Raw genomic sequence first — 23,646 nt, 5'->3', positions numbered from 1 at the left:
GGATTTCCGCCTCTCGCGGGAGTTATTTGAATGCCAGGGCGGTAACGACTCCCTAGGCGCCTGGGGCCCTCTGACAAGAAACTCTAGGAGACACCGCGGAGACCTCTGCCTCTGAGCTGGTGGGCGGGCCGGATGTAGCCGAGCGCGGACAGGGCTAGTCCGGACAGAGTCCCAGAGCCATGGGAGCGAAAAGAGACTGCTGCGGATTAAGGAGGCCTTTCGGTTGGCGCAGCAGCCACACCACAACCAGGCGAAGCAGGTAGTGGCGCTGAATCGCTCCTGCCGCGGGGTAAGCGCTCCCGGCCCGCGCCCGCCCCAGCCCCGACCTGGCGGGGCCAGGACGCTGGTTTATACACTCCAAGGTGATTTTCATAGTCTTTGTGGAAGAATTAGAGAATTTTGAACTTTGATATCATTGCACGTGTTTACTTATTTAGAGAATCGCATTGTGTTTAATAATCATAGTATTCCTGTGCGACTCTTTAGGTTAGCAGATCATTGATTTTTAACATAAACCTGCATTTCATTAAATAGATTTAAATATGTATGTATATTTCTGTCCTCTAATGATTGTAACAAAGCAGATTTCTTGATCATTAACAAGATAGGTTCGTGCAAATAAGTGCATCTTTGTCACAAACCAAATTTTTTTGTGGTTGAGATATATATTTATATATATATGTGAAACAAAAAACATATAAAGGAGAATATATATATATTCTTATATATATAATATATACTGCTTTATTTTTTTGGGTTGACATATATATGTCATATATAGTTTTTTTTAAATTCTACCTTAAACAGGGAAACATGTTAGATACAGAAGCTTGAATTTCAACTCTGAAACTTAATGCGACTTTATCAGCATTTCTGTTCCTCAAGCTACTTACTTCTTGTAGGATTACACAGTCAAATTTTTAAAAATTTTTGATTCTCCAACTGGATTTTTTTTTTAATTTTTGAGACGGAGTCTCACTCTCTCGCCCAGGCCGGAGTGCAGTGGCGCAACCTCGGCTCACTGCAACCTCAGCCTCCTGGTTCAAGCGATTCCCCTGCCACAACCTCCCGAGTAGCTGGGATTACAGGCGACCGCCACCACGCCAGGCTAATTTTTGTATTTTTCAAAAATACGAAGACGAGGTTTCACCATTTTGGCCATGCTGGTCTCGAACTCGTGACCTCAGGTGATCCACCCACTTGGGCCTCCCAAAGTGCTGGGATTACGGGGGTGAGCCACTGCACCCAGCCTCTCCCACTGGATTTTTAAAGCTGTTTTTTGATTAGCAAATATTTCTTTTACATGGCTCAAACTACATGAAAAGAAATGCAGCAAGAAACACTTCCTCCCTAGTCCCTATCCAGTACCATTCCTAATAGTCTTCACGGGTAATCATTTTAAATTAGTTTCTTGTTTATCCTTCCGGTCTTCATGCAGAGATACAAGCAGATGAGAATATACAGTCTTATTTCACTCGGTCTCTCCTTCAATATTTTCTGCATTGTTCATGTTTTTTTTCCTGTTTTACTGTATATTCTGGATATTCCTCTTTATCAGTATTCAATTAAACTTATTTTTTCCTGTCACATACTCCATTTTGTAGATATACTACAGTTTATACAGTAAATCACGCGTAGGTGGACACTTGGCGTTGTTTCCAGTCTTCAGATATTAGAAACAACTCTTCAGTGAATACATGTCATTTCTACATTTGCAGGGGTAACTGTCAGATTCTGAAAAGAATTGCTGGATCCAAGAGGAAATGTGTTTGCAAATATGATAGATATTTACAATTGCCCTTCATAGAGTGATCCATTTTACACTCCTATCAGCAGAGAAGAGAATGAGAGATACTGCTTTTTTTTTTTTTTAGGGGGATTGGAAAGAACAGGAATATAATTGGGATTTTTTGATAGATAAGTAAAATCCTGAAAAGTTTGGGAATATGAGTTAGAATGATAAAACATATAACAAAAATAACTTGTTGTGTGATAAGAAGGCTTAATTTTAAAAAGCAGTATTGAATTGGGACCATTGGGTGTTGGTTTTTTTGTTTTTGCTTTTTTTTGTTCCTGAACTGTACCTTTAGCATATTTCTCTAGATAGATTCAAGGATATTTAGAAAAATCAAAATCTCTTGTGATCAAAATCTGTGCTTCCTTGCTCCATGACAGAAGCAATTCAAAAACAAGAGACTTGGGTAAATATTACTCAGGTTTATTTTCCTCAGTTTTTTCTACTGGATGGATAATTAATAATTGTTAAAGAGTAGATATTTTAGCCCGACATGGTGGCTCACACCTGTAATCCCAGCACTTTGAGAGGCCGAAGCGGGCGGATCATGAGATCAGGAGATCCTGACCAACATGGTGAAACCCTGTCTCTACTAAAAATACAAAAATTAGCTGGGTGTGGTGGCACGTGCCTATAATCCCAGCTACTCAGGAGGCTGAGGCAGGAGAATCGCTTGAACCCAGGAGGCGGAGGTTGCAGTGAGCCGAGATCACGCCGCTGCACTCCAGCCTGGTGAGAGTGAGACTCCGTCTCAAAAAAAAAAAAAAAAAAAAAAAATAGAGATTTTAGTTTGGTGAAAAATTGTTAAGATTTTTGAGAATTATGATAGTGCTAGGGACAGAGACTATTATCAATGTAGTTTGTGAAGGGTTTGTTTTTTATTTCTGCTGACCAGTAAAAGTTTTTTAAGAGGCATTTGTTCATTATATCAATTAAGCTATGATGATCTGCAAATATGAACCAACAGTAGAGTGAGAAACAGAATTTGCAGCAGTTTATTACATCATTTCACCAAACAGAAGGAAGATAATGAGAAAAATGAAGACAGTGACATTTCAAACAAAATGACCTTATAAATATTTTTCTGTAGGCTAAAATAATAAGCTTATAATTAAAAGCTGATTTGTTAAGTAATAATAGCTTACATTTAAAATTATAAGAAACCAATTTTAGGTAAATATACTTAATGCTCTACCTAGGAAGGAATGCAGAAGATCATTTTTTTGGTCAAAAAGTTGTTGCGTTCTTGTTATTTAGCAAATATTTCAGACAAGGACTATTTTGAGACTATGTAAATGTATATTTAGTATACCTATGCATGAAAGTAGCATTGTAGCTTTTCTTCGTTTGCATGAATTGTAACCCCTTTGAGTTATTAAAGTCTTCACTTGGGGAAAATCAAGTGGTTGTTACAATGCCACTTGGGAATAAGTTTTCGTTTGTTTTTGTTTCAGTACTGAGGTAAACAGCAATGAAGTTTTTGATGTGCCAAATTCTGAGTAAGTTATTGGGAAATAAGCCAGAAAATGCCTAGATTAATAATGTTTTGTGTAAAAAATTAATGAAGCCATTCTTGTTAGATTGAAAGATAAAATTGCAAATGAGAGAATCCAGGCAATCCTGCCTGTTTTGAGACTTAACACCTATGAATAATGACTTGTCCCATAAGTTAAAAGTATGTGCAACTTCATAGTTTTTTGTTTGATTTTTAAATTCACAGTAGTTGAATTATTCCTATTAAATATATAATTTATGAGAAAAGAAAGTATGTATGAAACACACCCACCCGCCCATTTAATGATACATCATTCCAATAGCAATTCCCTGACACCAGCTGAATGTCCTACAATGCAATTCAATTTTGTTACTAATTGCCTGAAGTTAGCACAGTTGCCACAGGTTAAGCGCTCAGTCCCACAGGACTGCCTCCATTTCAGATGCCAGCCACAAGTCTCAGGTATTCCCAACGTACTTGGACTTCTTCCAGGCTGACTCCATATTTGGGCATTCCCATGACCTACTCCCCAAGTTTGATAATTTGCTAGAATGACTCACAGAACTTAGGAAAGCACTATATTTACTACTACAGTTTTTGTGTAAAGGATACAACTTGGGAACGGCCAAATGGAAGAGACACATAGGGGAAGGTATGGAGGACAGAGGGTGCAAAACTTTCATGCCCTCTCTGTGCCACCCTCCCAGCACATTAATGTGTTTGGAGGCCCCTTGAGCCAGATCATTTCAAAGTTTTTATATGAGGTTTCATTGATCAGACATGACTCATTAATCATTAATCACTAGTCACTTATTTGAACTCAGTCTCCAGTTCTTCTCCCCTTGTCAGAGATAGTGAGATGGGCTAAAAGTTTCAATCCTATAAACACCTAGTTGGTTTTTCTGGTAACCAGCCTCCATCCTGAAGGTACCTAGGGTCCCTCTCTATCTCCCAACCCCTATGAGTCACCTCATTAACATAAACTCAGGCATAATTGAAAGGGATATATTATGAAGTATAAAAGACACCTCCTATTAGGAAATTCCAAGGGTTTTAGGAGCTTTCTTCCAGGAACCAAGGACAAAGAATAAATATATTTTTTATTATACCACAGAAGAGTAATAAGACGAACATATATACCGAGCATCCAAATTATGAAACATAACATAAAGGTATCTTTTAAGCCTCTTGTGTTCCTTTGTGAATATATTTCCCCTGCTTCCCAGAGGAAACCATTATCTTGAATTTTGTGTTATCTATTACCTTGCTTGTCTTCAGAGTTTATTATAGTTTTAACGCTATCTAGCGGTATATCTGAAATAAACCTCTTTTTGACCTTAATATAAACGGAGTTGTAGTGCATGTATGCTTTCAGTGGTTTATTTTCTTAATAAATATAGAACATATCATTTGTTAGATAATTGTATTGGGCCATTCGTGACTACTTTTTTTGCCTTTTTGTTTTCTTAAGATTTTGTTCTTAGCTTTGAGAATTTCATTTCTTTAACATGGACTAGTGATATATTAGGTAACATGTACTTAACAGAACTGAAAATCATACTTTAAAATTATTTATTCTGAAAGTGTTCAAATATACACAAAAGTAAAGAATTGTATAATGAACCCAACAACCCAACACCTAGTTTCAACCATTATCAAGTCCTCCCCCTCCCCCCCCGTAATACTCATTCACATATACACACACTGTACCCTTCTCTCAGCCAGAATTATTGTGAAGGAAATGTATGACCCTGTAACATTTTTATCTAATATCTAATATTGAGTGTTAAGATTTTTATAATTATTGCCAAAAAATGTTTTTTACACTTGTTTCTTTGAATTAGAAGCTAAACTATGTCCACATATTTCATTTTATTGATATATCTTTGTCTCTCTTAATATATAACAGAGTCTCCCTTTTTTTTGTTGTTGACATTTATTTGTTGTAGAGATTAGGTCATTTGTCTGATTGAATTTCCCATATTCAGGATTTGGCTGTTTCCATCCTCATACAATCTTTCAACCTATTCTATCATGTTTATTTTCTGTAAACTAATAGTAAAATTTAGATGCTTGATTAGGTTCAGGTTTGACTACTTCTTATGCTTTTTATGCGGTAGTTTATAAACATCCTATTGCATCATATCAGGAGGTGAAAGGCTTCAATAATATTTTTGAAACAGTGTCCTAATATATATGGATTAAGGATTATAGAGCAATAATATATAATTTCCATAAGCTGGGTTGCTCTGTAGTCATATCTCCTCTAACCTCCTTTCTGGTTTTAGATGGAGAAGCTAAGATCCAGAAAGTTAAGTATTTGCCAAAGGTCAGACAGCTAATTTAATAGTAAAAGTAGAGCTCTTTTTCACCTCTCACTCCTTTTAAAATTTTGTCTCATAAATCTTTGATATCTGTGGATCAGAAAATTCTGTTTGAGGTAGTCAGAATAGCATTTCTGCGTATTCAACTAGAACAGGAGTTTTGGCTGGGCACGGTGGCTCATGCCTGTAATCCCAGCACTTTGGGAGGCCGAGGCAGGCGGATCATCTGAGGTCAGGAGTTCGAGACCAGCTTGGTTAACATGGTGAAACCCCATTTCTACTAAAAATACAAAAAATTAATGGGGTGTGGTGTCAGGTGCCAGTAATACCAGCTACTTGGGAGGCTGAGGCAGGAGAATTGCTCGAACCTGGGAGGCAGAGGTTGCAGTGAGCTGAGATGGCACCATTGCACTGCAACTTGGGCAGCAAGAGCAAAACTCTGCCTCAAAAAAAAAAAAAAATAGAAGTTTTGTGACTGAGAAGTTAAGACATAGTGAAGGTTCAACTCCTTGAGTGGTTCTGTTTTTGCACTGCCTGTGTGGTAGCTAAGACTTGAATTTGAAAGTAATAGTTAGAGGGGTTAGATAGGATCTAAGCCTGAAGGCTGGTAAATCCAGGATAGGAACAATGCAAGAAAATCTTTATAGGCTATAGTAGTAGTTGGTCATTTAGTCCTAAATAATTTTTATTTGTGGTACTTATTCACCTCATTTTTATATACTAGTATTTTGCTTCCCATATTAATTTCTACTTGTCTTATAAATGTTAAGTATAAATTAATCTTAATTTGAAGAAAATGAATTATGGAACAAAATATAGGAAGTGAAAACTAGAGGGAGGTAGCTTTCCTCTATAAATTATGTGACTTAACATAAAAAATCAATGATGTGGAAAAGTCTTCTACAAGCCTGGTTACACATCACAGAAATACCTTACAGTTGCTTCATCTGTTTGATGCATAAAGTGTTTTGTAGTGGCAGGCCCACTGCTTTTTTTTTTCGTGATTCCTAGTGAACTGATGGGAATTTGTGCAAACAATGATTGTAGGTATATGACAAATTAATTTATCATTAAAAACCATAACCGACTGGGTGTGGTGGCTCGTGCCTGTAATCCCAGCACTTTGGGAGGCCGAGGCAGACGGATCACAAGGTCAGGAGATCGAGACCATCCTGGCTAACACGGTGAAACCCCGTCTCTACTAAAAACACAAAAAATTAGCCAGGCATGGTGGCATGCGCCTGTAGTCCCAGCTACTAGGGAGGCTGAGGCAGGAGAATAGTGTGAATGTGGGAGGCGGAGCTTGCAGTGAGCCAAGATCGCGTCACTGCACTCCAGCCTGGGCGACAGAGTGAGACTCTGTCTCAAAAAAAAACCCCAAAAATCCCATAACGTTAATAATCTTCTAAGATGATAGAAATGAGTTGATAAGGAGAAAAGAAGGTTTTATGATTAAAATGAAAGTTTCATGAGTAATAATTTTGTAAGGAAAAAAGTTATGATTACATATAATTTCACTAATATATAAATGTAAAATGGAGAAATAATCCCAAATAAATACAATATAATAAAAATTGGGGGACATTTTATTTAAAGTGATGAGTGTGCTATGTATTCATAAGTTGATTTCAGTTTGGGATCTCAAGTGCAGTTCTCACATACCCAGTACAGTGTTAACTCTGTTTCTTTGTTTTTATGGGTTAAGAATTAAAAGTACCAATAGCGGTACTACATTCATGCCACTTAGCAATGAGCAATCCTATTTCCTCCAAAAGAATGATACATCATTATGACATAGGGCTAGAGAGTTAAAAAAAAAAAAAGATGCATTTGATATTTCATAATCATTCTTTAGTATTTCCAAAGAAGTAAGCTACAATATTTCCTATTCTGCAGGCACCAAGCATAACTCAGTTTTTGATTCAGAGTGTTGGAAAACAAATCTATCCAGTTTTTTCCTTGAATGTATCAATTTTTGTTCTGGCATGTAATGGTTAAAAGTTTGATACAGGCCAGAAACAATAAAAAATGGACAAAATATATAAAACAATGTTTTCCAAGATATTGGATATCAGGCAATGAAGGACAGTGAACCTTGATCAATAGGAAACAAAGTGAGTCCTATGATTGCCTCAGTTTATTGCCTTGGGAGAATTTCTAAGCCATAGTACAGGGAGAGGGGAACATATGCAGCCTAGTGGAATCCCTCTGTTGATAGAGCCTGGAGCCTGGTGAAACCAGTGCAGCCAGAGTTTGCTAGAAGGGAGAGAGCTGCATAGAGAGAGAATTCTAGTGATCTGGAATGAATATCTCCTGATTCTTCAGGTAAGTATTGATCACTGTATGCATGTGAGGAAATGACCTGAGGCCAAGGAAAGGATCATCCAAAAATATTACAGTATAGTCTTGGATCACATAAAGACATTTTGTTCAATGATAGACTTCATAAGATTATAATGGAGCTGGAAAATTCCTCCCACCTAGTGATGTCATAGATCTCAATGATGATGTCTTATGTGTCTGTGGTGATGCTGGTCTACTGTCTTGCTGATACATTTATCCTTATTTTATCTTTATTTTTTTTGAGATGAGGTCTCACTCTGTTGCCCAGGGTGGAGTAGAGTAGTGCAATCTTGGCTCACTGCAGCCTCGACCTTCTGGGCTCTGGTGATCCTCCCACCTCAGCCTCCCAAGTAGCTGGGACTACAGGCACGCGTCACCACACCCGGCTAATTTTTTGTATTTTTTGTAGAGACAGGATTTTGCCATGTTGTCCAGGCTGGTTTCAAACTTGTGGGCTCAAGCAATCCAGCTACCTCGGCCTCCCAAAGTGCTTATTACAGGTGTGAGCCATTGCACCTGCCCTATTGTTATTTTAGAGTATACTTTTTCTACTTATGTATATTTTCAAAAGTTAACCGTAAAACAACTTCAGACAGATCCTTCAAAGTATTACAGACGAAGGCATTGTTATCATAGATGACAGCTTTGTGCATGTTATTGCCCTTGAAGACCTTCCAGGGTGACAAAATCTGGAAGTGGAAGACAGTGATACTGTTGATTGTGACCCTGTGTAAGTCTAGGCTAATTTGTGTCTCGTAAAAATAAATTTTTTAAATAAAGTTTATAAAATAAGGACATAAAAAATATTTTTGTACAGCTGTACAACATGTATTTTAAGCTAAATGTTATTACAAGAGAGTCAAAAAGTTAATTTAAAAAAATTTTTAAGTTTATAAAATAAAAATTTACTGTTGAAGAAAAACATTTAAAAAATAAATTTAATGTATTTAAGCCTAAGTGTGCAGTGTTTATAAAGTCTACGGTAGTGTTATAATAATGTCCTAGGCCTTCACTTTCACTCACCACTCACTGACTTACCCAGAACAACTTCTAGTCCTACAAGCTCCATTCATGGTAAGTGCCCTTTACAGGTATACCATTTTATCTTTCATACTGTATTTTTACTATACCTTTTCTATGTTTAGATACAAAAATACCATTGTGTGACAAATTCAGTACAGTAACTGAATGCTGTACAGGTTTGTAGCCTAGAAACTATAGGCAGTGCCATATAGCCTAGGTGTGTAGGAGGCTGTGCCATCTAGGTTTGTGTAAGTACTCTATGATGGTCACATAATGATGAAATTACCTAAAGGTGCATTCCTCAGAACATATCTCTGTCATTAAGCAACACATGACTGTAATTGTGTCGTGCTCAGAGACGGCTGGGAATATTGGCTGTTTCCACAAGACAGACTGGAAAGCCTCATTCACGGAGCATTGGGTAGAGTGCATAGAATGGGCCTTGCCTCAGCTGTGGGAAACCATTAGCCCTAGACTGAACACTGTCCCTGTCTTGTCTAACAAGTGTTTAAAGCAAGGCCTGAAAGCATCAAACTATTTCTAAGTAGCTTAACTGAATTCTAGAACAAAGCTCAAGAAGATTTATAGGGATACAAAAACATCCAGCACCTAGAAAGGTAAAATCCACAGTGTCATCTCCAAACTAGCAAGGATGCAGAAAAGCAGGAAAATAGGACCCATAATGAGATAAAAAGTGACATGTTAGAATTCAGACAGTATTCCATATGTTCAAAAAGTAGGGACATGGAAGATAGATGTCAATCCAACTTCTAGAGATGAAAACTGCAGTGTGTGAAATGTAAAACATACTGTATGGGTTTAATGGCAGATTGGACATTGTGGAAGAAAAGATTCATGAGTTTGAAGAAGACATAGCAATAGAAACAAATCAAAGTCACACCAAAAAAATAGTCTATCAGTGAGCTGTGCATAAATTTAAGCACCCTAGTGTGTAATGGGAGTAGGGGAAGGGAGCATACAAAGTATTTGAAGAAATGATAGCTTAAAAATTTGATGGAAACCATAAACCCACAGATTCAAGAAGATATGAACTCCAAGCACAAGAAGCATAAAAAAACCACACCACCCAGGCGTGGTGGCTCACGCCTGTAATTCCAACACTTTGAGAGGCTGAGGCAGGAGGATTGCTTTGAGGCCAGGTGTTTGAGACCAGCCTGGGCAACGTGGAGAGACCCTGTCTCTTAAACAAAAACCCAAACCAGAGTACACCATAATCAAATTGTTTAATACCAGTGATAAAGATAAAATCTTAAATGGACTAGGGGCAAAAAGGTACTGTTTTCAAGGGACTTGGAAATAGTTACAAAGGTAAGAAGTTAGATTTCTTATAGGGAACAATTTGAGAAGCCAGTAGAGCAACATATTTCAAGTACCAAACAGAGAAAAACCCTGTCAACCTAAAATTACGTGCCCAGGCTGGGTGCAGTGATTCACGCCTGTAATCCCAGAATTTTGGAAGGCTGAAGCTGGCAAATCACTTGAGGTCAGGAGTTCGAGACCAGCCTGGCCAACATGGAGAAACCCCATCTCTACTAAAAATATAAAAATTAGCTGGGTGTGGTGGCGGGCACCTGTAATCCCAGCTACTCAGGAGGCTGAGGCAGGAGAATCACTTGAACCCAGGATGTGGAGGTTATAGCGAGCCGAGATCACGCCACTGCATTCCAGCCTGGGCAACAGAGTGAGACTCGATCTCAAAAAAAAAAAAAAAAAGTCTATGCACAGAGAAAATGTCTTTGAAACACAAAAGCAGCATACTTTTTCAGACAACAACTGAAAGGATTCATCAGTAGATCCGTTGTACCAGAAATGTTAAAGGAAGTTAAGTCAGGCAGGTAGAAATACACTAGGGACCAGAAACCCATGGTCTGCAAGCTGCTATTTTACTGCCTGCAGGCTAAGAATGTTTTTTTTCCCTTTTTTCAAGGGTTATAAAAGAAAACCAAAAATAACTCCTGACATTGCCCAGTGTTTCTTTTGTGGGGGGAGGGGGCCAGGGGCAGGGGACATAAAACTGCCTTCAGTTGAGAACCACTGGCTATATATGCATCCCAGTTAAAAGCTAAAGGTTGTTGCATTGGATAAAACAAGATCCAATTTTATGCCTCTTATAAGGCACACACTTTAAATGTAAAAAACCCAAATAGGTTAAAAGGATGAAAAAAGATATGATGGTAACACCAATTAAAGCTGGAATCTCTGTATTATTAGACAAAGCAGATTCTAGAGCAAAGAATACTGCCAAGGATGAAGAATGCAAAACGGAGCAACCACTGGAAAATACTTTGACTGTTTCCTGTAAAGTTAAACGTATCTATCATACGTATGATCTAGCCTTTCTACTCCTAGGTATTTACCCAAGAGAAAATGAAATATTTGTTCATGCAAAGACAAATGTCCATTGTAGCTCTATTTGTAATGACCAAAATTTAGAAACAACCAAAGTGCCTATCAAGTGAATAAACTGGAATACAATGGAACACATATGAGAATACTACTTAGCAGTGAAAAGGAATGAACTGTTGATACACACATGCAATTCATTTCAAGGTACACCTCCATAAAGCTTGTTAAAAGCTTGAGTCAGGAAGTGAGATATAACAATACAGTAGCTCTAATTTTATTTCTTTCAAAATTTCTATAATAATGTCCTTTTCCATATGTTGCAAAATTTCAGGAGCATGTAGTACCTGGGGTGATTACTGCCCCTTTAACAATAATGTCTTTTGGAACCCTTGGATAAGTTGGAATGTTGAAATCCCTGTAATTATAAATATAGTTCATAAAAAATAATGAAAATATCAGTAAAATATGTGGTATTATTACTTAGATATTGTCTTTGGAAATGTTTGCCAAATAGTAATTGCTTTTCAATAAGAAAAAAAGTACTGACCAACTAGTATTGAGTATTTAATAAAAATAACTTTTCATAGTGTGAAATCAGCAGACTGTCTTTGGATGCCAGAGTTTTGTTACATTTTCTGTGGGTTGATGATCATTGAAGCCAAGTATTGGGTAAAAGGGGAGTATTTATTATCATTCTTTCTACTTTTATGTTTGTTTGAAATTTTTTATCATAAAGCATTTTTTTTGAGACAAGGTCTCTGTTGCCAAGGCTGGAATGCAGTAGCACAACATTTAAAAAAAATTATATTATCTAGCAATAGATATTCTATTCCTGAAAATACATTTCTGTTGTTTGATATATAATGACATTCTGTTAACAAAACACTACATATATGATGGTGGTTCCATGAAGTAATACTGTATTTTTACTCTACCTTTCCTAGTTTTGGATACATTTAGATACAGAAATACTTAACCTTTGTGTTACAATTGCCTACAGTAAAGTAACATGCTGTACTGGTTTGTAGCCTAGGAGCAAGAGGCTGTATATATAGCCAAAGTATGTGGTTTGCATCTGGGTTTGTGTAAGTATGCTCAGATGTTTGGACAGTGACAATGGCCTAGTGACAGATTTCTCAAAATGTATCCCTGTTGTCAAGTAACAAATACTCAACTATATATCTAATTCAGTTGTGTCTGAGGTTATATTTAAACAACATGGTGTATCCTGTACTAACCGATCTTCCTACGTTTCTCTACAAGTGTTATGCAGCTTATTTTCAACAAGGTGGATTATGAAGTCTGTACAGACTTATAGTAACTAGTTGCTTCCAAATGTTCTGCAGTGGTAAAAAGTAAATGAGCTACAGTGTTGTCACTCTGGATAGTTTTTAATTAATTAGCTGAGATTTAAAGTTATACATACCATATCCAGACATGTTAGAAGAAAATATGTGAGTTGTTTTCTGTCTCACAATATGCTTTAATGATGATAATAAGGCTTTATCACTAACAATAGTGCAATAACTAAGAAATTAGTCTGGGAACTTGAATGTATTTTTTTCCTTTGTCAGTGAGTTCAGCATCTTATATCCAAATAGCTTTTTTAATTTTGAAGATTTTAAGCCTTTATTTCAAGAATACCATTGACACATTTGATAAATGCACATATTAAATTATCTTCATTATAATCTTTTATACTTCCTTTTTTCTTTTTAGAATGTGACTTGTACGATGTTGGCTGTTGGTTTGAAATAAACAAAGAACAATACAAAAACCAAGTACAAAGAACAATACAAAAACCAAGTACAAAAAAATAAAAGAATGTGATTTGAATAAAGTCAAAATTTGCTGTTTAAAAACTCAACACTTTTCTCTGTTTTGTCACTTATTTTACATCCCAGATCCAGCAGTTGAACTTGAGCAGTTTTTACTTCATCATTCTTGATTATTTTTATTTTTGAAAATGTGGTTCAAGTGTAATTTGTAGTTTGATTAAAATGTTACAAGTTATAAATTTGAAAATACCATACTAGATAATGTGTTTTGACAAATGAACTGACCATTTACAACTGATACTTTTTTTGTCTTTATACTTCTGTCAGTAGCAGATGAAATCCTTCACACATTAAGTCACAAATAATTGAATTTTATTAACCAAAATTTTAATTGTTACAATCATTGGCTTTTCGATTAAGTTGATAGTTAAATTGACCATCTGTTTTTTTTTTTTTTTTAGAGATAGAGTTTTGCTCTTGTTGCCCAGGCTGGAGTGCAATGGCGCAATCTTGGCTCACCGCAACCTCCACCTCCCGAGTTCAAGCAATTCTCCTCCCACAACCTCCCGAGTAGCTGGGATTACAGGCACCCGCCACCACGCCTGGCTAATTTTGTATTTTTAGTAGAGACGGGGTTTCTCCATGTTGGTCAGGCTAGTCTCGAACTCCTGACCTCAGGTGATCCGCCCGCATTGGCATCCCAAAGTGCTGGGATTACAGGCGTGATAAATTGACCATCTTATACCAGGAAGTCAAATGAGAAGACATCAGTAAAAATATTCTGGCCAACTCATGTTTTATTTATCATATCCTCATTATTAATTGCTTCTCATAATGCCACAGTTTGTCATGGTATTTGTGGCAGCAGGCAAAGTCCTTGTTCAGACTTTGATTAAATTGCTGTGGCATTTTTCTATTAAAAAGATCTCCTGTTTCAATCTATAGTTTGCCTGTGATCTGTGGGTTAAAAAGAGCTATTTTTTAATACTATTTTTAATAGTATTCAAATGGAATACTATTCCATTTGATTCAGTGTTTTGAGATAATATATGATTTTGCTTAGTCTCATTTGGATGAAATGAATATTTCCAGATCTACATGTCAAATAAGAGGGTACTACAACTTGGTATGTAACTCCTAAAAAATAGAAATTGTTTAATATGAGTTAAAACTTCAATTTTAACAAATGTTGAGTTCCTATATCATATGCCAAGCATTGGACTAGGTACTTGTACATGTTTTCTCATGGACTGCCATCAAGGTTAAAGAGGTTGCCCATGATCATGTGGCTGTTTAGTGAAAGAGCCAAGAACCTAAGTACTACGACGTGTATTCAGGTGCCCTTTGCACTGTCCCATGATTCAAATCATTAAAGGTGGGATGTGATTTTCAAGATTATTTAATAGCTGCAATTTGTAATGGGTACAAATATGGTTTATAATGTTTACATTAAACTAGAAACTATGCAACATCTAGTAATTTTTAAATTACGATTATTTTGATTGATAATTTATAATTGTATACATTTATGAGATACAATGTGATGTTTTGATATATGTCTACAATGTGGAATGATTACATCAAGCTAATTAACACATTTAGCACTCCATTTGCCTATCTTTTTTTTTTTATGGTGGGACATTTGAAATTTACTCTTAGTTTAGTTTAGTTTTGTTTGTTGAGACAGGTAGCAGCTCTGTCACCCAGGCTGGAGTGCATTGTTGGGATCACAGCTCACTGTCGCCTTGGCCTCCCAGGCTCAAGCCTCAGCCTCCCGAGTAGATGGAATCACAGGCACACACCACCACACCTGGCTAATTTTTTTGATGTTTAGTAGAGACAAGGTCTCACTATGTTTCCCAGGCTTCTCTTAGTTATTTTGAAATATTTATTATTATTGACTGTAATCACCCTGCTGTCCAATAGATCTCAAAACCTATTCCTCCTGTCTACCTGACACTTTGCATGCTTTGATCAACAACTCATTCCCACCCCCACAGCCTCTGGTAACCATCATCCTCTCTTTACTTATATGAGTTTAACTTTATTTTAGATTCCACAAATGTGAGATCATGTGGTATGTGTCTTTATTTTATTTTTTTAGGCAGGGTCTTGCTCTGTCTCCCTGGCTGGAGTGCAGTGGCGCCATCATGGCTCATTGCAGGCTGGACCATCCTGGGCTCAAGCAATCTTCCCACCTCAGCCTCCTGAGTAGCTGGGACTACAGGCATGCACCACCATACCTGGCTCATTTTTTAACTTTTTGTGGAGGTGGAGTCTACTTATGTTGCCTAGGCTGGTTTTGAACTCCTGGGCTCAAGTGATCCTACTGCCTTGGCCTCCCAAGGTGCTTGGAGTACAGGTGTGAACCACCGTGCCCAGTCCCAAAATTCATATTTTTAAACTGAAAAGCCAAGTCACCCTAAAAGGTTTGTATTACAAGAACAAGATAAGGAAATGGTCATTTTTTTTTTTTTTAAAAAGGTTGTCAGTAGGAAATTGAGGCAATTCTGTTTGTATGCATTTGGCCTCAAGGAAGTGATTCAGCTTCCTCTTGCATTAGCTCAAGGGTGTGGCTTATGGTCTTGGACAGTTCACTTGTGATCCAGATTCCTTTGGAGGGTGTCAGAACAGGTGCAGGTACACTAATCATCGGATTCCTACCAACAGCCAAATCTGTCTCAGTTGAGAGCCATGTATTTTACTGGGTTCTTTTTTTCCCTTAAATTTAAGAATTTTGGACTGGGGGCCAGATATTCCCATCCTAAGTTTGTGTTTCTTTTCTCAGATAAACTTTATTTCTGCTCAACTAGCATAGAATTTCATTTTTTATTACATATTTAAAAACATATCGGGGCTCTAGTATGCACAATGCTCTAGGCTAGGCAGTGGAGTTGGGAAGAAGAGTGGGAAAGAGTGAAACAAATATAAACTTGGGTTATATTTGAATATTAGCTGTGGGTGTTTAGCATTCAAGTAATTTTAGATACATCTCGCAAATTTGTAAGGTAGTCCCAAATTAAGTTTTACTGAATTGGTTGGGGTAATTCCTGCAAGGTAGACCATCCTAAGGGTAGAAGAAATGAGCTGTACTAATAATAAGCCGTTGTTGGAGAGAAGGAGGGATTCTGATTATAGGGGTATGGCTGTACCTCAAGTTTGCCTTGGCTAAGATGCCTGACACCGCATCTGATGCCCGGGGAGGTAGGGGGCTCTAAGTAAATATGGTTGACAGCTACTTCACGTAAACACATGAGTTGAAATAACCCGCCACTGGAACCCTTTTAACAATATGTCACAAATGAGAAAGGCATTCTTTCCTACATTGGCAGCTAAGCTCATAATGGCTACCTGAAAATAGAGGGTTCGAGGAAGAATGGGAGAGACACGTGGCTCAGTTTTCATCTGGGGTAGCAATGTAGCTGTAGCGGGAGTGAATTTATGACTGAGCACATGAAAAACATTCCTGATAATTCAGAAGCCCTTTGCATTAAGTAAGGGTGGGGAGATTTTGCTGAAGTTTAGGTTCTAAACTTCAACCTTAAACTTAATGAATCATTAAGATTCACATATTAATGATATTGTGACATTTGTACCTGTAGGCTGTTGGGGACTGCAGAAATAAGGGTTATATAAAGATGAGCAGGACAGGAGTGGTGGCTCATGCCTGTAATCCCAGCACTTTGGGAGGCCAAGGTGGGCAGATCACCTGAGGTCAGGAGTTTGAGACTAGCCTGGCCAACATGGTGAAACCCCGCCTCTACTAAAAAATACAAAAGTTAGCCGGGCGTGGTGTCAGGCACCTGTAATCCCAGCTACTTGGGAGGCTAAGGCAGGAGAATTGCTTGAACCCGGGAGGCAGAGGTTGCAGTGTGCTGAGATGGTACCATTGCACTCCAGCCTGGGTGACAAGAGTGAAACTCCGTCTCAAAAAAAAAAAAAAAAAAAAAAAAAAGGATGAGGGCCCACTTTGGTGGGGGAAAAAGATATGTTTATGTCAATAAAATAAACAGTATATTTAACTTTATAAGTGAGGTACTATACTAGGTACCTCATCAGATGACACATAAGAGTGCCTGGGTCCTGCTTAATAGGAATTAGTGTGCCAATATGATTTAACTGAGGGAGAGTCATTAGATTTTTTGTTTTAGAAACATTGCTGACTAGCTGGTTTGGTGCAAGGATTGAAATGAGAAGCTGAAAGCAGGGAAACCAGTAGTTCAAGCAGAAGGTAAGTAGGGCCCATACTAGGTCTGTATTAGTGTAAGCAGAGAAGGGATGAATTAGAGATGTTTGAGAGGACTGAGTGATGGAAAAATGAAAGCTTTTAAGATAACTCCAAAATCTCTAGAAGCAGTATTGTGTGTTACCTAAAAAGATAGAAGCTCTGAAGCCAGACTGCCTAAGTTTGAATCTTGGCTCTGCTATTTCTTAATGGGGTAGTCTTGGGCAAATTATGTAGCTTCTTTAAGTTTTTCATCTGAAAAATCAGGATAAGAGTGCCTACAATTCATGCAGTCATTCTGTGAATATAAATACTCTAAAACCAAAAAGTCTTTAGATTGGTGACTTGCACTCAGGTTTGTTTGCTATCATTATATTAGCCAGGGTAAGTCAATGAACAGTGATGAAAATGAGATGAGAATACAGAAACCTTGGCAAACTCAGAGGACAGAAAATGGTGAGTTCACTTTTGGACTTACTGAATCTGTAGCTTCTGGCAAATGATAGTCACCTAGTGTTTGTTGAGTAGTGACAGAAATAAGCAGATTTTTCTTTAAAAAAAAATTATGTGACAGGTACTGTTGTGAGCTCTTTGACTATATAATCTCATTTAATCTCCACCACAGTCCACTAGAATAGGTAGTAGTATTTCCATTTCACAGATGAGTGAGCAGAATAGTGAACAGGTTTGTGGCTTAACGGTAGTAGCAAAGTCCTCATTCCCAGAAGGCAAAAGAGGTTCTGTTTTACCCTGCTGGTAGTAAGAAAGAAAGTGGACCAGCTGAGATTTGAACCCAGACAATCAGTCCAACTCCAGTGTGCTGAATGAACCACTACAACAGGTCAAACCATTTTGAAACCTCTGGCCCCTAATATCTTAATAGAGATACTGAGACTAGAGTCTATTATGGTATCCTATTTCATACAGTGTTAGGTGTCTAATAATAAAGATACCTATCATTTATTGAATGGCTACTATGTCCCATGCAGTGGAGTACTTAGTGTATTGTTAGTTTTTCAATAATGAATGACTATTATCAATGTATAATATTACCCCTATCTTTGGAGAGGAATATCATACAAATATTATGGTATATATAAAGGAAAGGATATCATTTCTAGGAATTTTCAGTAAAAGACTGGCAAGAATAAACATATGTAAACTTGTAATTCTTCATGAATAATAGCATTCCTTTTATTTTGACCCATCTTAAAGCTACCCAAATTAGAAAGTTACATGTGGTAAATATTTTACAACCATTTCTTATTTACTCATTGCTTACCCTGCACACTAGGTCAATATGCTGTACTGTTTTATGGGTCAGTTATTCAGTGACAGAAAGATTATTTTGACAAAGATCTGGTAGTAACAATTGTGCACACTGAACATTTTTTAAAATCTGGGAATAATGTTTAGCCACAAACTTGTTCACTATTCTGCTGTTCCTTGTCAGCAACAAGAACACCTTTGCAAAGACAAAAAAAAATTACATCTTACTATAGTATCAGCTACCTAGGAGTAGATTACATAAAGATAATGGATTGAATGGATTGATTCAATTTTAACTACCTCTAGAATGATATTGAAAAAAACAATTTTTATCCTTCACCATTTCTGGGCTGGGAATGGTGACGAGAGGCTCACTTGAATTATCCAAGTAGAGCTTTTTTATTACCAGTGATTTCTAAGCTTGACCTTTTCAAGGAACAATGCATATCTGATGATCTCTTGGGATAGTCTCATTATTTAATGTATATAGCAATATTAAAAGATAGTATTGAATGCTTAATATGCCAGGTACTGTGAAAGCCTATTACACTTATTCTGTTAATCTTTACAACAACACTATGAAGTATGTTTTACTCTTTTTCATAGTTTATTAAGTGAGGACCTAGAAACTCAGAATAGATGATTTGCCCTGGGTCACACAAGTGCCACCACCTTTGAACTTAAATATGAAGACTACCCTCTAGAGTTGGTAGAGCTGTGGAAGGAGCCTATGCCCCTAAATAAAGTAGAGCTGTCAAACCAGTTCTGGACCACGTTTAGCCAGCTTCAAAGATGGCCCTCAATTAATCCCTTCGTTTATTAGGTACACCATTGTGTAAGCAATCCCCTCCCACACTGTACTGGGGTTGTTCTGTACGACCAGTAGCATAGGCATGAGTGATGGGATGTCTCTTCTGAGATTATGTTATAAAAGACTGACTTATTTTGGGTTTGAAATCATTTGCTCTCTCTCTTTATTGGCCCTCACCTTGAGGAAAGCAAGCTACCATATTATAAGTAACTCCATAGAGAGTACCATGTGGTGAGGACCTGAGGTCCTTATTCTAACAGCCTATGAGGATGTGAGGCCTCTCAACAGCCACCTGAGAGAACCTGAAAGCAGATCCTTCAGTCCTAGGTTATGTCATCGGATGATCACAGCTTTAGCTGCCAATCTGACTGCAGCCACATGAGAAAACCTGATCTAGAACCACCCCATAAGCCACTCTGTAATTCCTGATCCTTAAAAACTGAAATAATAAAGCCATTTAAGTTTTAAAGGGTGCTTAAGCCATTCAAGTTTTGGGTTAATCTTAAGCAACAACAGATAACTAATACATGAGAAAAAGAGAAAAAAAGACCCCATCTTGCTTAAGGCACTGTTATTTTCTATTTTCTGTCACTTACAACTAAATGTGACAAGTCCCTTCTCCAGTTAATTTGTAGAATTAACCTAAAGAAACAGCTTTGAAATACTATTCCTAAGGTTCCCAAACACTGAAAATTGGCAGAGACCAAAGAGAACATCATGACCAATCTGCTCATTTTACAGGTAAAATAGCTAACATTTAGTGCTTCCCATGCCAGGCTCTGCTAAATTCCATAAAACACTTAGTTCTCAGGATACTCTGGAGACTCACTATCCCTTTACAGATGAGAATACTGGTTCCACACTCCAACCCATTTTGCTTTACTGTCTCTTCACTGTAAAAGAACACTTTTAAAACAGTGCAATTACAAGCACATGCCAAAGTTTTGTTACAACCTTGCACACAGGGGAAACACCTATAGTAGTCCAAAGAATCACCTTGGTAGAGACATTTTAGGGAAAGTGAATGGAACTAATCACAGTTAAATTGGTTACACAAATAAAATAATGATTCGTTAAAGGTTACCTAACTTTTTTTTTTTTTTTGAAATGGAGTCTTGCTCTGTCACCCAGGCTGGAGTGCAGTGGCTCAAACTAGGCTCACTGCTACCTCCTTCTCTCAGGTTTAAGTGATTCTCCTGCCTCAGCCTTTCCAGTAGCTGGTACTACAGGCGTGTGCCACCATGCCTGGCTAATTTTTGTATTTTTAGTAGAGATGGAGTTTCGCCATGTTGCCCAGGTTGGTTTCAAACTCCTGACCTGAAGTGATCCGCCCACCTCGGCCTCCCAAAGTGTTGGGATTACAGGCGTGAGCCACCGTGCCGGGCCACCTAACTCTAGACTGACTTATCTGGATGACTGGTGACAGATTTCCCTTAACAACAGCCTGGGAGAGTCCTTTTTACACGTTGTAGATTAATTAATATGTATTAATAATCTAGCACCTTTTATCACTCAAAAGTGTCCCAGACCAAGTCTTCACAGTCGAGGAAATGAAGGCTCCAGAATGGCCAAGTGATTTGCCGTAGATCTTGTGGGTAGGTAGGTAGTGAGAAGTGGGATTAGAGTTCAAATCAATGTTTCGTGTATTAGCCAGGCTATTGTTCAGTGAACACAAATAAGATGTATACATGACATCTCTATTTCTAGGTAGCTCTCAGCATTTAAATTTTTTAGGAGGTGTCTTGTGTAATTGGGGATTTTTTGGTACTCTGTTTTGAGTTTTTAAAACAATGTCGGGGCTGGGTGCGGCGGCTCATGCCTGTAATCCCAGTGCTTTGGGAGGCCATGTGGGAGGATTGCTTGAAGCTAGGAGTTCAAGATCAGCCTAGGCAACATCATGAGACTGCACCTCTACAAAAAATAAAAATAAAAAATTAGCCTGGTGTGGTGGCACGGGCATGTAGTCTTAGCTATTCTGCAGCTGAGAAAGGAGGATCATTTGAGCCTAGGAGTTTGAGGCTGCAGTAAGCTATGTTTTTGCCACTGCACTCCAGCCTGGGTGACAGAGTGAAACCCTCTTTTAAAAAAAAAAAAAATGTCAGGGGTAGGGAGGAAGGAAACAGAACTGATACTTTCCTAATACTTTTTTTTCCCCTCTCTGTAGGCAGGGATTAAGCAACTGCCTGCCAGATTTCATCATTACAATGAATGTAACTCTGACACTTTACAGGAACTTATCATTTCTTTCCATTCCAGAAACTTGTGATACTTTCTCACTACATGGTGCAAACAGCTGAGTCAAGTTGTCCCTGAGAGTAGCCACCTTTCCCTCAGGCCATACACATGGAACCATTCTTTCTCCCTACAAGTCAGCCCATAATAGAGCCTCTGGTTGAAAATCAAGATTTTGGTGTTCACTTGGCAATATTTACTAAGAGGTAAATGACGCAAGGTAGGTGACATAAAGGTATATTTGGGAAATGGAAGGCTCTTCTCTGTCTGAAAATTTTGCATGGAAACTTTATGGACCACTATACACATTATATCTCCAGATTTAAAATGAAAGAGACTATGATTTTAGTATTATCTAAGCTTCTCTTCAAAAGAAGATCTAAGGAATGGGACTACTCTATATTTGGACAGTTAACGTAGTTTGCGGTGCAGCTCACATTCTCCTGGTAGAAGGAATTAGAAATCTGAGTAAAGAGGTTCCCAGAACTGAATCTTACCCAGTACCCAGTTTAGGAATCAATTTTTGCTTATGAGGTCAAAATGAGAACCCTTTAAAGGAGGGTAACAATTGTTGAAAGAAGGACTTTAAATATAGCTTGTTTGGATTAGTTTTTCTTAAAAACCATATATGTATATTACTGAATAACAGGAGTATTTTGGTTTGTAAAAACTTCAAATTCTCATTCATGCAGCAAGAAATATTTTATGCCTACTATGTATGCCTACTAGTTCAGGGAATGTAGATAAACATTATTACATAATGTCAGGTACTTAAAACTGCTAAGAAATTATTTTACTGGGTACCCTTCCATTTATGACATTCTTCTGATTTTTTGTCATTAAATATATTATTTAGTTAAAGCACAGGAGGGACTGGAATTAATGAGGAAGAAACATTGATCACTGCAGCTGATTAAGGATGGGGTGGATAGTATGAAACTCTGAGTTTAAAAGCTGGGAAATTCCAAGAACAGTAATCAGGATTTATTCAACTTTATATCTCAAGCTCCTGCTGCATATTGGGTGTCCAGTTTAACGCTGAATATGAAAAAATTAAGTCTCTGGAGTCCCAGATGGATAATTTTTCTTAATATTTAATGCTGAACTTAAGGGCCACTTCTACCAGAAAGCCCTCTGTGGCTATCTAGAAAGTAGATTAAGACATCATCCTATATGTGCCTGTCTTAGTCTGTTTTCTATTGCTTATAACAGAATACCTGAAACTGGGTAATTTATAAAGAAAAAGAATTTATTTCTTACAGTGTGGGGCTGAGAAGTCTATGGTCAAGGGGCTGCATCTGATGAGGGCCTTTTTTCTGGTGGCGACTCTGCAGAGTCCCAAGGCAGTGCAGGACATCACATGGTGAGGGACTCAGCATGCTGGCACAGGTCTTTCTTCCTCTTGTAAAGCCACCAGTCCCACTCCTATGATAACCCATGAATCCTTTAATCCATGAATGAATTAAGCCATTCATGAGGGCAGAACTTTCATGACCCAATCACCTCTTAAAGGCCCCACTTCTTAATACTGCCTTATTGGGGATTAAGTTTCAGCATGAGTTTTAGAAAGGACAAACATTCAAACCACAGCAATTCCTAAATCAGCCTGCTGCAGCAGTTGTTGATTGACTATTTTGATGGACAGTAAGGATCAACTCTGGTACTGAGTGAGGACTATGATTCCAACTGGGTCAAAACGTAAACATTCTTTCATTGCTTGTTTTCACAACTAATCCCCTATTAGGGAAAGTGCTGTGTCACATACTCAAACGGAGTGAAATGCCTTAGAATTGACCTTCCCTGGCCAATAACCCTTTCCAGGGTTCTCAAAATTAGGCTTGGAAACTACTATAGAAGAGGCCTATTGGTAACAGAATAAGTTATATTTTTAGGTTGCCAGAGAGAGAATGAGAGTAGGTAAGAGAAACGACCAATTCTACCAGTTATTCTACAATGTGGGTTTTCACTGCTCTGTTCACATGCC

The 23,646-nt window shown here is 37.8% G+C and overlaps 1 long non-coding RNA gene across 2 annotated transcripts; it reads left to right on the top strand.

The window, feature by feature from the left end:
• The first annotated feature begins 15 nt into the window (after window positions 1–15).
• On the top strand, window positions 16–14,063 carry LOC117979921 (uncharacterized). Of its 2 annotated transcripts, XR_008625100.1 has the most exons (3): window positions 16–362; window positions 3,250–3,294; window positions 13,587–14,063. It is a non-coding gene; the product is annotated as an uncharacterized LOC117979921 (long non-coding RNA). The 2 variants fall into 2 exon arrangements; XR_008625101.2 differs by lacking the exon at window positions 3,250–3,294 and having other exon boundaries at window positions 235–362.
• Window positions 14,064–23,646: the final 9,583 nt, after the last annotated feature.

Source organism: Pan paniscus, chromosome 3 (genome assembly GCF_029289425.2).
Source record: "Pan paniscus chromosome 3, NHGRI_mPanPan1-v2.0_pri, whole genome shotgun sequence".
Taxonomy (NCBI): domain Eukaryota; kingdom Metazoa; phylum Chordata; class Mammalia; order Primates; family Hominidae; genus Pan; species Pan paniscus.
The sequence above is the reverse complement of the archived record's forward strand: the minus strand, read 5'-3'. Positions and strand labels throughout refer to the sequence as shown.